A 15,252-nucleotide genomic window follows, 5' to 3' on the forward strand; every position below is an offset into this window, starting at 1 on the left:
AAATAGAAAAGTAGTCATCAAATAAGCTTAATAGCTCTTAAAGCCTCTTAAATAAATTCTTAATAATTTTAAGAGTCCGTTAATAGGTTTAACTTAGACTCCTTGCAGCAAAAAGGAGACTAGGACCTGTGTGAGTTTCTCGACTCTTTGGATGATAATTCCCATGAGATTAACATACTCCATAAGTACAAAGCAACAGCTCTGGGGGTGGCTACTTCCCATTCACTCATTCGGGGATGAGAAGCCAATACTACAAAAAAGTAGGCAGAAAACTAGCACAGCAGCCAATGTATCCACTTATCCTAAGCTTCTTATCTCAGATTTTCTTTTCCTTCTAAACTTGCACAAAACTGAGCCAAGAGCCAAGCAATACCTAACTTTAGTTTTGTAAGCCAAGCACTTACCAGTACTCCGAAGCACCAGCAGGAGGACCATACATCATTCCCGTTTGTGGATGGATGCTCATGTTTGTGGTGTGCAAAAGCAATGACTTTGAGGAGGGACAAAAATGCCCCTATTCAAACAGTGGGTGTGCAAGGAGATGTGAAGTTTCACTGCCTTTTCTAGGATATTTTAGAAAGATCTGAGAGAATATTGCAAGAGGGAACAGGTCCCTCATTTTGTCTCCAGAGAAATCCCCGAAGGACACGTTCACTCTGCTGGTGATGGCAACCACATAAGCTCACAGACTAGTTTTCCCTGCAACTTTCCACCCTGCCTGGGCTTTACTAGGCCAGGACTAGACCCATAGCTAAGCAAACACACACAGTCATGTGACATAGAGTTTTTCCTTCAGAAAACCTACTTGACACATTTTCATGCATTTTCTTCTGTAACATCAGAAGCTGGCAACCATGAGGACTTTGTAGCTCAAAAGGTTCCAGTTTGCACTGGGCCCAGAAGTGTTTTTCCCTAAGGCAGAGCAAATTGAAATGTGACATTTAAAAGCTTCAAAAGACTATGAAAGGAATCAGCAAAATAATTTCTGGAAAGGCATCATTGTCAATGATCACGCAGCCCATCAAGAGCTGGAGCTGAATCCAGAATTGCTTGTTCCAGCTATGCAGGAATTCATTATGCTGGCAAGCACTGGTCCATGGTAACAAATACTCCCATATTCCTGGGCTGAATGGCACCCAGGCTGGAGTATAAATAGATTTGAGGAACTCTTGTCACCTGTTATTGGACCCACAGTCCACTCATCCTTCTGCAAACAAGTGCAAACAGCACTGTTGAACTGCTGTCCTGGGTAAATATACATAGAGATGACTTCCAAAGCTGTGGATCTTTTCTCATGTCCTCTTTTCACCTGTTAAAGTGTGATTGAAGCCAAGATCTAAGCCAGGTCTCTGGAAGATTGCAAAAGAGCAAAGCTCTGGGATTTGGGCACACTTCTCTTTCTTTGCTCAGAACTTTTTTGAGCACAGAATACATGTAGGATGTATTAGACCACACAGAACCTTTCGGGTCCATTGTCCCCCAAACATGTCAATAGGTGGTCCCATTGTAATGCAAAATAATAAAGAGCAGCACAAATGATGCAAAAAGAGAAAAGATGGCAAGAGAGAGACAGGCCCAGCAAGGAAAGGATATGGTGAGACGCTGACACATCAAGTGAGCTGCACTCTGATAACCTCTAGGCTAACAAGTCCTGGTCTCAAATTGTCTGCTTGGTTTATTTAAATTTATTTTATTTAATTTTTTTTAAATCATCAAAATAAAATGCATACAATTAAAAATATCTCATCAAAATTTAAAAGATACACTCAAAACACATTTGTTCAGAACTACATCTAAATATCAGAACATATGATCATCTGTAACTATGAAGCCTAACACATAAATCCTGTTCTTCAAATACTCTTCAAACATGTGGCAGGTTCTTGCTGAGCTTGGAGGAAAGAGAATTCTTCTGGATGGGAGGCAAGGACTTTGTGGGTCAGGGAACACAGAATGTGTGCAGGGAAAACACCATGGTAGACTAGCCAGTCAGGCCTGCAAAATGGAGACACAAAGTGTAACAGAGGCCACAATGCAAACCTAAAGCATCTGATGTGTGATAAATAAAATATATTACAGTGTTGGCTTTCACAAAGGTTGGAGTGAATGCAATATGCTTATGTAATGTTGACTTTTGTAAAAGAAATTTTACTAAAGCTTAGAGTTCTTTTAATCAGACTGTTGTGCTGTGATAGAGTTAACATTTAACCAATGAAAGAAGCAAGGCCTGTAGCAGATGACCACCAGGAGAATGACTGCACCTGCTCTGATGGGGAGAGACAGAGGAGGAACTATGTTAAAATGTTTGAATACATATGATCTTTTATGAATGTGTATTTGGTTAATGCAATACCCATCCAAAAAGGGTATAAAAGGGGTGTTGCTGTGATGACTGGTGTGCCTCTGGCTGCTCCTAAGCATTCAGGGCTGTTCTTTTTGCTCTATTGGCTTTGTCCCCTATTGTCTCTTATTAAATTTTCTTCAAATTTTAACTGAGGCATGGGCTTCGTTTCTCACATGAAGCTACATGGGACAGGTTTCCTGAAAATGTCTAAATAGCTGCACAGGGAAACATGCTCCTGCCTGCAGCCACTTGAGGCAGGCCAGGGGAAAGCCCTGCCCCACTTGCACAGAGCTACCACAGGAACAGCCTGGCCTCTGGGCTGGCCTGGGACAGCAGGGAGCCCAGAGCCCTGGGCTGTGCAGCCATGGCTCAGCTGCACATGCAGCCTCCTGCTCCTGGCCCTGCCCCACAGCTGAGCAGCCCTACAGCTACACGGGGCACTGGCAGCAGCACAGCTCATTGCAGGGGGCACATGCAGGGCAGAACTGTTCCCTGGGGATGAGCACAGGCTCTCTAGGCTGGCACAAGACCCTTCCTCCTGCCAGAGAGCGGCCCAGCCCCACCCCTCACCTGTGTGTGAGATTGAGCTGTGCTCAGCCTTCATCTTCCCCTCCCTGGCAGTGACCCTGGGGGCAGCGCTGCTCCGCTGCCTCTGCCGGGGCTCCTGGGCCAAGGCCCCCTGAGCCGGCCGGGAGCTGAGGCCTCCATGGTTCCACACACCATCCTCGCAGTCAGGCAGGGGAGGGAAGGTGCTGGCACATGAACAATGGCATGCCGTGTTAGAAGTAAAAGAAGCTCTGCACTCCTATTAGATGTCCCAAGTATTCAGGGAGCCTGTATCTGCAGGAACAGATAGCCATCTAAATGTTCCACTTTTGCTCTGCTTCATTGTTCCAGGAGTTTATTCTCTGCTTTGTTTGCTGCAGAGACACCAAAACCCAACAGAAACGTGACCTGACTCAAAACATTTCTGATCTTGGCAGTTCCTAACAATTCAAAATTTTCTTAATGGAAATAGCATAGGGCAGGTCATTCTGAAATACTCTCCAGCAGCTGTTGGAACTCAGAGAACTAATTCTTTACATGGCTTCACAGAGAATAAAATAATGTGGCAGCCAAGCAGTAAAAAAAAGAATACCTTTCTTAAATCAGGATTTTTATCCCCTCTAGAACAGTCAGGTCAATAATAAAAGAGTGACAGGTAAGGTTTAATGGTATAGCTCATTTCTAGTCCAGAATTTATCCAGCAAAAATGTTACCTAAATTACTAAGCAATACTTCTCCCTAGCTGCATTCAGTGTTCCAGCTGCATATCAGTAATAAAGAAATCATTCCAAAGGGGCCATGCCCAGGATTTGGCAGAACTAAGCCTGAGCCAAGGGTTCAGTGGCTCTTACCCCTTTTTTTGCATTAGCAAAATTATTCAATCTATTCAAAGAAGCTTTGCAGTCTGCATTAGATGCCCCCAGTATTCAGCAGCACCAGGGTCTCGCCATCAGCGCTTTGAATGCGGCTTTTGTACACACTCTGCCTCCCTCAGCCGAGCAGCATTCCTGGGCATCTGCACTGCCTCTGTGGGCCAACATCCTCCAGGCACAGCTGCAGGAACGAGATTGCAACAAGTCCTGGCTGAAGGAGTCTCCTGTCTGCTGCAGCCCTTCACCTGCAGCAGAATCACCTTGCGCTGCCATGGGGGGAGTAAAGGGGTGGAGGACTCTTGGCAGATGAGGGTCTCCTCCATGTGCTGCTGCTCGCTGGGCCTGAAACAGCTGCTGGTGCCTTCCCCCACAGCTGTATCAGGAGCCTGCCTGGAAAAGTAACACTGCCACTGCAAGTGACAGCCACCCATCCTGGCCGTGGCCCTGCCCACAGGGCGTCCTGCCTACCAAACTGCTCCAGTCAGGTGATGGTGGCCAACATCAAAATACGTTCAAACGATGCCTTTTCCACATTCTGACAAAATCATTGCCATACAGTGCACATGGTGGAGGCAGACTGCTCTTGGCAGAATGGGGGAAGCCCCAGCAGCTGCTCTCCCCACGGCTGGATGGCCACGGCAGCAGAGGCAAGTCTCTCACCGTGCCCACTGCTTTGGAGTTGCTCCCGCTCAACTCAGGCTGCTGCTACAGCAGCAACATCACTTCACACATTTGATAACAGGGAGTTGGAATGGCACACAGGACTTGCCCCAAGAGCTATTAAAAAAAAAAAAAAAAAAAAAAAAGGGAGGGGCAGGGGAATTACAGTAGTTCGTTCCTTCTTAACACAAGCATAACTGGACTTTAGCAGGGACACTGGGCTGATCATACTGGGGACTGGTTTGTAAGCCTTGTCTCTAGAAATTGCTACCAGTCTGGAAGATTTTTTCAGTAGAAAGGAATAGATAAGATTTTACAACACATTCATGAGCAAGTCTGAGCCAGAACTCAAAGCACAAGACAAATACTCCCAAATCTGCTACTCATGGGGAAAGGAAGCAGAAAAGCAGATAAACCAAGTGCCATTGCAGCTAAAATGCCTGCATTTATCCTCTGAGCCAACCTTTCTTGGCAAAAGCACCTCAGTTCAAACACACAGCTTAAGATCAAGGAATAAAGGTGTTTCAAGAGCATTTAAAGCCTGACTCCTATTACTCTCAAGGAAAAGTAGATGCTAAATTCCTTAAAAACACTAATGAAAGTATATTTGGGACTGCATCCTTCAAAACAAGGAGTGGAGGTTTAGAATTGCAGAACTGCTTCCACTGGAAAAGACTTTGAAGATCATAATGAGTCTCCCCCCAATAACCTGAGACCGCTAACCCTGCCAAGGCCACCACAGCAGCATATCCCAGGAAGGGATGCTATTGGCCTTCTTGGCCACCTGGGCACATGCAGGGTCACCTTCAGCCACTGCCAACCAGCACCCCCAGGTCCTTGTCTGCTGGGTGGCTTTCCAGCCACGCTGCCCCCAGCCTCTAGCCTTCCATGGGGCTATTGTGGCCCAAGAGCAGGACGGGGCACTTCACCTTGTTGAACCTCAAACAAGTGGCCTCAGCCCATGATCCAGCCTGTCCAGATCTCTCTGCAGAGACTTTCTGCCCTCCAGCAGATCAACACTCCCACCCAGCTTGCTGTTGTCTGCAAACTGCCTTGAGGTGCTCTTGATCCTCTCCTTCACATCACTGATAAAGCTATGAAACATGACTGGCCTCAGTGCTGAGCCCTGGAGAACACCACTTGTGACCAGGCACCAGCTGGATTTAATTCCATTGAATTCCACCACTCCCTGGGCCTGCCCATCCTGACAGTTTTCACCCAGATAGGAGTGCACTTGTCCAAGCCAAGAGCAGCCAGTTCCTCCAAGAGAATTCTGTGGGAAATGCTGTCAAAGGCTTTACTAAAGTTGAGCAGGCAATATCCTCATCCACTGAGAGGGTCACCTTGTCATGGGAGATCAGCTTGGCCAAGCAGGACCTGCCTTCCATAAACCCTTGTGGGCTGGCTCCAATACCCGGGTTTTCCTGCATGTGATGTGGGATGGCACTCAAGGTGGTCTGCTCCATAACCTTCCCTGTCACTGGGTTCATACTGACAGGCCTGTAGTTTTCCTCAGATCCTCCTTCTGACCCTTCTTGTCGATGGGTGTCCTGCTTGCTATCTTCCAGGCACCTGGGACCTCCCCAGCTAACCAAGACTGGTGAGCAGTCTGAAAGTGGCTTGATAAGCACATCCACCAGCCACTCAGTACTCCTGAGTGGATCCCATCCAGACCCATAGACTATCTTGTGTCTGAGTGGCACAGTAATTTACTATTTCCCTTTGGATTAGGGGTGCTTCATTCTGCTCCTTACCCTGTCTTCCAGCTCACAGAGCTGGGTACCTGAAGAACAACTGATCTTACTTTTAAAGATTGGTACACAGAAGGCATTAAGTACTTCAGTCTTTTCCTCATCCTTTGTTCTATGTTTCCCCACACATCCAATAGAAGGCAGAGATTCTCCTTAGCCCTCCTTTTGTTGCTGATATATTTACAGAAATATCTTTATTCTCTTTTGCAGGTTTCTAGGAACAAATTCTTTCCTGTGAGGCTGGTGAGGCACTGGGAACGGGTTACCCAGAGAAGCTGTGGACACCTCAAGCCTGGAAGCGTTCAAGGCCAGTTTGAAAGAGGTCCTGAGCAACCTGGTCTAGTGGAAGATGTCCCTGCCCACAGCCAGGGGTTTGGAAGTATAGGATCTTTCAAGTCCTTTCCAATCTAAATCATTCTGTGGTTCTATGATTTCACTGCAGTAGCCAGATTAAACTTTGGCTTTGTCCCTTCTAATTTTTGTCTCTGCATAACCTCATGACACTTAAGAGTCCTCCCGAGTTGCCTGCCCCTTTCTCCAAAGACAATAAACTCTCCCATTCTCCTGTGTTCCAGCCAGAGCTCCCTGTGGAACCCATTGCCAGTGGGACTCGTACAGAAAGCACGGAGTCAGGTCTGTCTTCCTAGGTCTCATTTCATAGGAACAATAGCTAGGAAATATCTCAATGGCAATTCTTGCCTGGTTAAGTTCATCTCTTAAATGAAAAGAACCATGCCCTCTTGCCTAAGGTATTAAAAATGACCAAGTGAAAGTTAAATACCAGAAATTGGTGCATCCTATATCTGCCTCTGCCATTGGCTTACAGCAGGCCAGCTTCCACATGCCTTCAGTTTTTTCCTCTCCCAGGCAGTTCTACCTCCAAACTAGCCTGTTGTACAGTGGCACCAGGAAGGGCATTACTTATGGAACCTCCCCTCTTGGTGCCTAAAGGCTTAGTAGCCTAAATTCAGCACACAGAACCTAATGGAGGCCAGCTAAGTGATATGGAAAACACCAAAAGTAAAGCTATGTACCCCTTTCTCACTTGCAATGAAACCCCTGCAGCTGGAATGACCGTGGCAAAGCAATATGCCTGCAGCCTGGGGGAGCCCTGGATGTGCAGGATTCACTTTCTGCCTGTGCTGGTCGGAGCATGGAAAATGAGCTGGGGCCGTTCTTGGTACAGAGGAGGCCAGCGGCAGCCATTCACTGCTGAGTGAAAAAAGGTGTTACAAAATTACTTTCTGAAGGAAAAGCAAACACAGCTGCACCTGAACAGCTTCAGGCCCTGGTGATGTTTCAGCAGGCAGGAACTGAATGCCTCGTCACCCTTCTGCTGGTTTCATTAAACAGAAATTAATTATCTGGAATTTCCAGCTTCTTAGGATCATTCGCACCCAGTAAATCAAATCAGGGACCTCAGGCCTGCGGGAGAATCACAGTGCAGATCCTTGTGCTACTGATTCCATCTCTCCCCACTTTTCTAAGTTCTTGGTGGCAAGGTCACTTAGGTTAGACACACAGATCACAAGAAGTGCTCCTGTAATACACACAGCTCACAAGAAGTGTTCCTGTAACTTTCTGTACAATGAATTAAAGTGAGATTGCACATCCCAAATCTTTGTTCCCCTACTGTCTGATTTGAGGAATTTCTGGAGCAGCAATCTTGCTTCCTAAAATATTTACTGTGTGGGGCAAGGAGCACAGAGAAAAGACAATGTTAAAAGCATCACCCAGGCAATGCTCTTTTGACTAGTTCTGCCCTGAGCTTTCCCTAGGAGGATCTGAAAGGCTCAATGTCCCTAGCAAAAGCTCCTGCAATGGCTGCACGCCAGCAGAGCAGGGCTCGCAGCTGTGAAACAAGTGCTGCCACAAGCAGCAGCTTGGCCAGGGCAGCAAATCAAGAGGTGGGAAGGAGCTGATCTGAAGGCCAAACCTCCTCAGCTCCTTCTAAAGGGGCTGCAACAGTTCCTCATTCCAATGAGGTGGAGTGCTGGACACCACAGCTCTGTGTGAGGACTGGACACAAGGTTGCTCCCGCTGAGTGCTGTGATGGTTTCTGCAGGAGCTGTGGGCTCCGGAGTGTGCCAGACACAAGGAGGAGAGAAGGAGCCAAGTGCACTGACAGACACACCTTTGCCTTGAGCATAACCCGGCCTTGCCCAAACACACTGAAAGCTTTCCCCTTTGGCCCATGGCTGGAAACGTCAGGTCAGCTGTTTGACAACTCAGGTTGGTTTGGTGTCAAGGAATTTCCCTCAGAAATACTGGGTTTGTCTTCCTCTGGGCCTTCCTCTCAGCAGCCTTGGGGATGTTCCTGTGTGAAGCCATCACAGTGGACTACTAAATATGATTGCTGGCCAGGCGCTTTCTGCTAGGAGAGCCCTGCATACTGTTCCACACATCCTTCACAAAGGCCATAAAACCAACTCCAAACACTCTGCCTACAGCAGCTTTTCACAAAGGATTTCCTGCAGAAATCCAGGACAACTTGCAAGTGAGCATCCAAAAGGTTTTGTCTTGTTCTGACAGCAGAATTCTCAATGATCTGAAGCAATTTCATTCAGATGTAACACAAGAAGTGAGTTTTGTATTGAAATGTTTCATAATGAATAACAAGAGCATGAGGTACAGGGTACATCGTGCAAAAGCATGAGCATATCCTCCAAAGTGACTAGTTTGACTGTCCATTTTATTACTCTTCTATTTATTCCACTCAAGTACCAGTACTGTTCTTACTGCTTTAGGAGCCTTAAAATACAACAGTTCCCTGCTCTTTACAGCAGTTAGCACCTCTGTCTTTTTCAGGGCCTAGGCCTGGCAGTCAGGCACCCCTGACACATTTAAAGCCTCCATTCACCCATGTTACAAGGTATCACCTAACTCCAGAGGCACTGAAGTCCCTAGAGAGCCTAAGTGTTCATGGGCTGATGCCTGCAGAGCAGTCGTGCATCTGCCCTGATGCTCAGAGCCCCACACCATGGTGCCAAGAGGACCCAGCACATGACAAAATGCTGATGTTCCAGTCAGTACCAGCCAGCTGGCAGCATCTGCCTTGGGTGAGCTGGAGGTCACAAAGAGGCAAAGGAGTAATAGTAGTCTGTCTCTGCAGCAAACTGTAGTGCTTACAGGGAGAAAGACAATAAAAGAGCCTCCAGATGTGAGCATGCAACACATTGGACCTGGCTGATGAAACCCTGCAATGGTTTGGCTCACTGACCTGACAGAAAACACCGTGTTTCCCTACTACATTCACTTCCACTGTCCAAAAGTGAACAAAGCCAAAGAAGGGCATGAAAAGTGGAAGGCTGCAGAAGCTGGGCCAGCTTTGCTGCCAATTCATTGCCTGGCCTGCAGAGAAGTACAAATCCTAAGGCCAGAAAAAATGTTTAGGACCTCTGCAGGCCACAGATTTTGAGTAAGTGAACTTCAGTTTCTGACAGGGCACTATCTCCCCCTGAAAATACAAATGATGATTGGAAAGTTTTGCAAAGCTCTCAAAGGCCCTGGGGTGATAAATAATAGAGGAATAGGAGTGGCTACCATGGTCATGCAGCAGTCTGCACCAGAACCCCAGCTTGCCCAGCCCTCCTCAGCCACGTCCCCAGGAGCTGATTTATAAATATGTGCTCAGGCTTCCTGCACAGTGCTGGCAGCTGAAAGTCACAGCTCCACAACCAGGTCCACCCTCCATGGGCAGAGGTGGGTGGCACAGCAGGGCCTCTGTAAGGAGAGGCCCATGCTGGTCAGGGCCAGTCCTGCCACAGTTCCAAAGGGAATTGAGATGTGATGTCCCTGTCTCTTTACCTCAGCCCATGAGCTTTTTTCCATCTTCCTCCCCTGCTGTCCCATTGAGGAGGAGGAGGAGGAGCAAGAGAGCAGCTGGGTGGGCAACTTGTAGCTGGCCAGAGTCAACCACCATGGATGACATTGCTCCACTGGATTGACAAGAGAGATGAACAATGAAGCATCTCCATGTAAGCTCCAAGAGAAACATTGCAGGGACCAGACTTCACACAGCCCACTCTGATTGCTACAAGATAGCTCCAATACAAAGGCAAGAGACACCAGCATAAAACACTCTTATAACTCCTGGAGGCTGCCTTTGGCAGGGTCTGGAAAGCATGGGAAGAGAGCTGCAGCTCTTCTAAGTCTTCTCGTTGCTTGCAGCTGAATTGCTGTTTCTAAAAGGAAAGTACAGGGCTGCAGTTGAGTTCTTCCCTTGAGGGACACAACAGAGTTGAACTTGCATGGTGGCTCAGTTTTGTTTCCCCACCATCTCTACTGAACACAGATTTCTTGCAAAAACACACACAGCTCCCACCCACTCTGTCAGCTTTTCCACTCTTCACATACTAAGCTAGAATTGTTCCCCATGAAATCAGCCTTTAAACCTTTGAGAGTATAGAAATGCAGAATGCTGAAGTTCAGACTGGAGCAGGTGAAACCCTGCAGACCTTCCCTCTCGCCAAGATAACAGAGCACTAGCATACAAAACAGCATTGAATGCTGTTTTTTTGAAACAGTTCTGTTTATTTGACTCTGACAAGTGAGAGGTGATAGCCAACAGGTCTGACAAAATTATGCTGAGAGGAATAAGATTTTGGTGCTCTTGGGAAGTGCTTTTAGCAAAGCTAAAAAACTGAAAGTATGCCTAAAAAAAGGAATCAACGAAAGATGAGATTCTGCTCACACCAGCAAAGCTTCCTGCACCAGAGAAACACACTTGCTTCCCAAACAAGTTGGGAAGCACAGAGTGTACTGATTTATCTTCCATTTCCACAGACATCTTCTCACAAGGACTGGATGGCATCCTTCATGGCCCCTGCGTGCTCTTGGACTCCAGAAACGCTATCTCTGCCTTACTTAAAAAGTGATCATGAAGGTTTGTCCTTTTTTTTGCTGCCATTCCAACATTTCCAGAACACTGCAGCATCCTTTCCCACAGAGAACCCATGCAGGGTGAGACAAAGGGCCAAAGGTCACATTCAAAGGAGCACACACTGAGGCTTGTCCATGTGATGGCCCACCAAGGCCTGGGAACAGTTCCCAGGCAGCATGGATGGAGCAGGAATACTACAGCAGATTTGTGTCTTCTGCATGTCCTTCACCATTCTGCAAAGCAATCAATGCCTTGGAGCTGCAGACTGAAAGACAAGAAGAAAAACCTGCCTTGACCGTCATTTTATTTCTTCCAATCGCCAAAATTTATATTCCCAATTTGGGAGGGTATTTGAGGTATTTTGTAGCCTGGCTGAACAACAGAAGCAATCTGGAATTTGGTCACCTTTTCAAAATAGTTTGGGTTGCAGCACTGCTATCAATCCATCCCTCTTTAAATGCTGGACTTTGATGAGTCCTGGGAAAATCACTGCTTCCCAGAGCACTCCTGAACATCTACTGAATGGCTCTGGAGCAGGATTTCACTCACACTGCTGTTTCACTCCACTGTACCAAACCTCAGCAGCTCTCCTGGCCAGGACTGAGAGGGAAACAAAATGTTCAGGCTGAAGTCTGAATTCAAGATGTATGAATTCAATGGGTTTGAATTTAGAAACAAAAACTACAGCAACAAAAACACCAAGAGACAAAACTGACATAATGCCCAAAACTGGGGATTCTTTTGTGAGTACCTAAAGGAGATAAAATTAGCATATTAAAGGCACTTTAAAACCAAACAATTCTAAAGAAAAGGTGAGCTTAAATTCTGTTAAAATGCTTCAGCCTCTCCACAATAAAAAGAGCCAAAACCCTTCAACATTTCTTCAATTTTCCCCTCCCTTATAATTCATTTCACCCCCTCTCTCTTCTGTGCGTCAAACTATTAGTCTGCTCATAATACATTTTGTCCTTCCACAAATGTATAATTTCTAAGTTGAATTGAATCTCATTTAAACTTCAAGCTTCCAGGAGAGCAAAATACCCCACTTCTGAGCTAACAGTCATCTTACACCAACACCAAAATAACTTTTAGGAAAAAATGGTGGGACTAAAAGGAGATGACCCACAATGAGCAGTGAGGGCTGTGGGTCTGGCCCATGGTGAGGAGACAAGGATGGGCCTGCCCATGACACTAGAGGACACTCGTTGTCCCACCAGCATGTGCAGTGAAGTTTCCTACTGGCAATATTTTGGAAGCACCAAAAAGGACCTGGGTGCCACCTAGTGCTGTTTTACTCAGACATTAATTGTATAGAAATGCAAAGGCTAATTATACCTAACTTTTACAGGTTCAGCACACCATGCCTCAGGCTGGCTTATCATGCTTCCAGGCACCTTTAGAAGATCCAGGGATGTGTGCCCAAATCCCCCTGTGCACTCACAAGCACGCTGGGTGCTGAGCAGATGCACAGCACTACATATTAAAGAACCATCTTGAATGAGCAAAGAATGGCAAACCAAGACAGAATTTATGGAACTAGGAAAGGGGATGAGACAGCCCTTGGAAGCACCAAAATGGTTATCAGACCCCTTCATAAAGCAACAAGCAAGCACAGGTTTCAGTGCCTTACAAAGGGAATCTTCTGTGGAATTGCCTTGGAGAGTAATTGATTTACAGAGAGAGGGAAAATCTTTCCCATAAGCATATTTCACTGGAAGCAGAGAACTGTAGAACAAGAACTTTTACTTTGAAACTCCTTTTATTTAAAGGCAATTTAGCCTGAAGAATCCACCAGAGCTCACATTTTCCAGAACAGCCCTCCCTTCATCCTATTAGCTTCCTTCATGAAATGTACCCCTTTCCCAAATATTTAATTGTAGCTACAAACTCCATTTCAGCTGTACACCTTACTTTGAGGAGTCTGAACACAGCATAGGCTTCAGAGAACCACGGGTTTGGAGGGGACCCAAGCTCCTTCCAACTTACATGTTCTGGCAGTCAGATGAAACAATCACTACAACTTCCCATCCTCCTGCAATTCCAGAGTTCACACCATGGGATTTTTTGCATTACAGAAATCACACTGCAGCTCCAGCAAAAGCAGAGTCTACCAACCTTCACTATTAGCCCTGCTTTCCAGAAAGCCAGATTCACTAAGGGCAGGAGCCTTGATTTGATGACAGGAACTTCTAACTTGAAGCAGCTGAAAGGGTCATCCATTCCTGTACCAGACAGTCTAAGATCATTCCAATTTGGCTCAGCTCTACACCACCTTTTTGAAGAGTCACAAATGGTCTCATCCAGTTGTGAGTGGGAAGATTTTCAATATTTTTGTTGATTTGGACATGAAGAGAGTCCTGGTGATGCCAGTTTTCCTGCGAGGAAACAGAGTCTGCACTAAGCTTCTCTCTCCTGTCCCTTCCTTCCTGGGAGCAGGGAACCAACACCCCAAAGGCCACAGATCAATTTCTGGAAGACTTAATCTTGGTTTATGCAGAAGCAAAAGGGGCAAAGGGCAAGACTGTACAGAAAGTGAGTCTTCCTTATCACCAAGCAGTTCTCTTCCATGCAAAGAAGGGTGAATACAGTACCAAGCTGATGTTTCATCGCAAGACAGCCCACACAAGAACTTGGTTATCAGGCTGTGTGCCATCTCCATAGTTTTTGGGTGCATTTCTCAAACATCTACATGCTGATGTTGCCAGGAATCAGGAATTCTTTAAGAAGTAGTTGTGCATCCTAAACCTTTCCTTATTTTCTCCCTTTCCATGCCATCCTCCTCTCCAACAGCACATTTTGCTTTTGTTTGTTTCTACTTAACCAAGGCCATTGAGATACTTGATTTGGGACAGAGAAGTCATCAGCAAAAGTCATTTTGGATGAATCCAAAAACGTGTTTGTTTTGTTGTTTTTTTTTTTAAAACAAGTAAATCACTTCCCATAACACAGAGGGAGGCCAAAAGCAGAACATCCATAACTCTGACACTGCACAGTGTTTAACAGACACAGGTGCATGTCCCACACAGGCAGCTCTTACTCCCCTATGAAACATCTAAGAATTACACAGAACACTGAAATACTTAGGAAGAGAGGCAACAAACACTTCTTGTCCCAAGTGCTGGTGAGGTACTAAGTCCCCTTGGAAGCAGAAGCATAACAAGAGGCAAGAACGTGAACCACCCCACTTTACAGCAGGGTGCATTTAGGAACGATGCACGTAGGCCATCCTCAAAGGCGAGTCACAGGTTGTTCCTGCTGTCCGATGATGTAAGGAATTTTGTGGAGCTGGTCTGGCACCCGCTGGCCATCTCTGGTATTACTCCTTACCACAGTCAGTTTATCTACTTCTGTAGCTGGGAAGGCCACAGCATGGAAACACATCAAACAAAAATCCCAGAGGCCCTGCAGTGGTGCCTGGACAGACATTAAACACACACCTATAAATGAGACATGGTAATAGCTGGGCAAATAAAACCAAAAGTTACACCTGAGGGTTTCCATCCTATTGATTTCTTGGCTACTTAACTGGAGAGGTTTGCACTGGACTTCATAGAAATTCTCATCCAACCTCCACTGCTCCAAATGAGCAGCTGTTCTGTCCTCCTCATTCTCTTAATTGCTCCCAAACTACCAGGATTAGATTAGAAGGGAGGACCTATCCCATTTCCAGCCTCTCTAGACAAAGGAGAAGACACACAGTTTAGTCCTCAACTGTCTTAAAACCTTGGCTTTGCAGATAAAGTTTTAAGGATTAGAAAGTGCACTGCATTGTCAGTTAGCAGCTCTCAGATGAGGGCAGTATTTGACCAAGGAGCCCAACTGTTTGCAGCTGCTACAGCCACAGTGTCACACAGAGCAGCTGCTTGAGGGATGAGGACAGGGTGAACTGGCTGTTCTAACCCCAAAGCAAGAGACCACAACTCACCCCCTGCCACCAGCTGGCCGGCATTGAAACAGATTCAGAATCTAAATGTCCGTGAGAATCAAGAATGAACAAAATGCCCTTAAGATCCCCCTGCTCTTCCTGCTGCCATCTTCTCTCCCAGCCCTACTCCTAGCAGTTTTTGGTGCATAGCAATGGACAGAGGCTATGCAAACCTTACAGGTAACAAGGGGCAGTGGTGGCAAGTTCCTGATGCCACCATTCCCCACACCCCAACAGTGCAAACAGGATACTCTGCTTGTTTTCACCCCAGT

The sequence above is a fragment of the Poecile atricapillus genome, chromosome 3 (genome assembly GCF_030490865.1).
Source record: "Poecile atricapillus isolate bPoeAtr1 chromosome 3, bPoeAtr1.hap1, whole genome shotgun sequence".
Lineage (NCBI taxonomy): Eukaryota > Metazoa > Chordata > Aves > Passeriformes > Paridae > Poecile > Poecile atricapillus.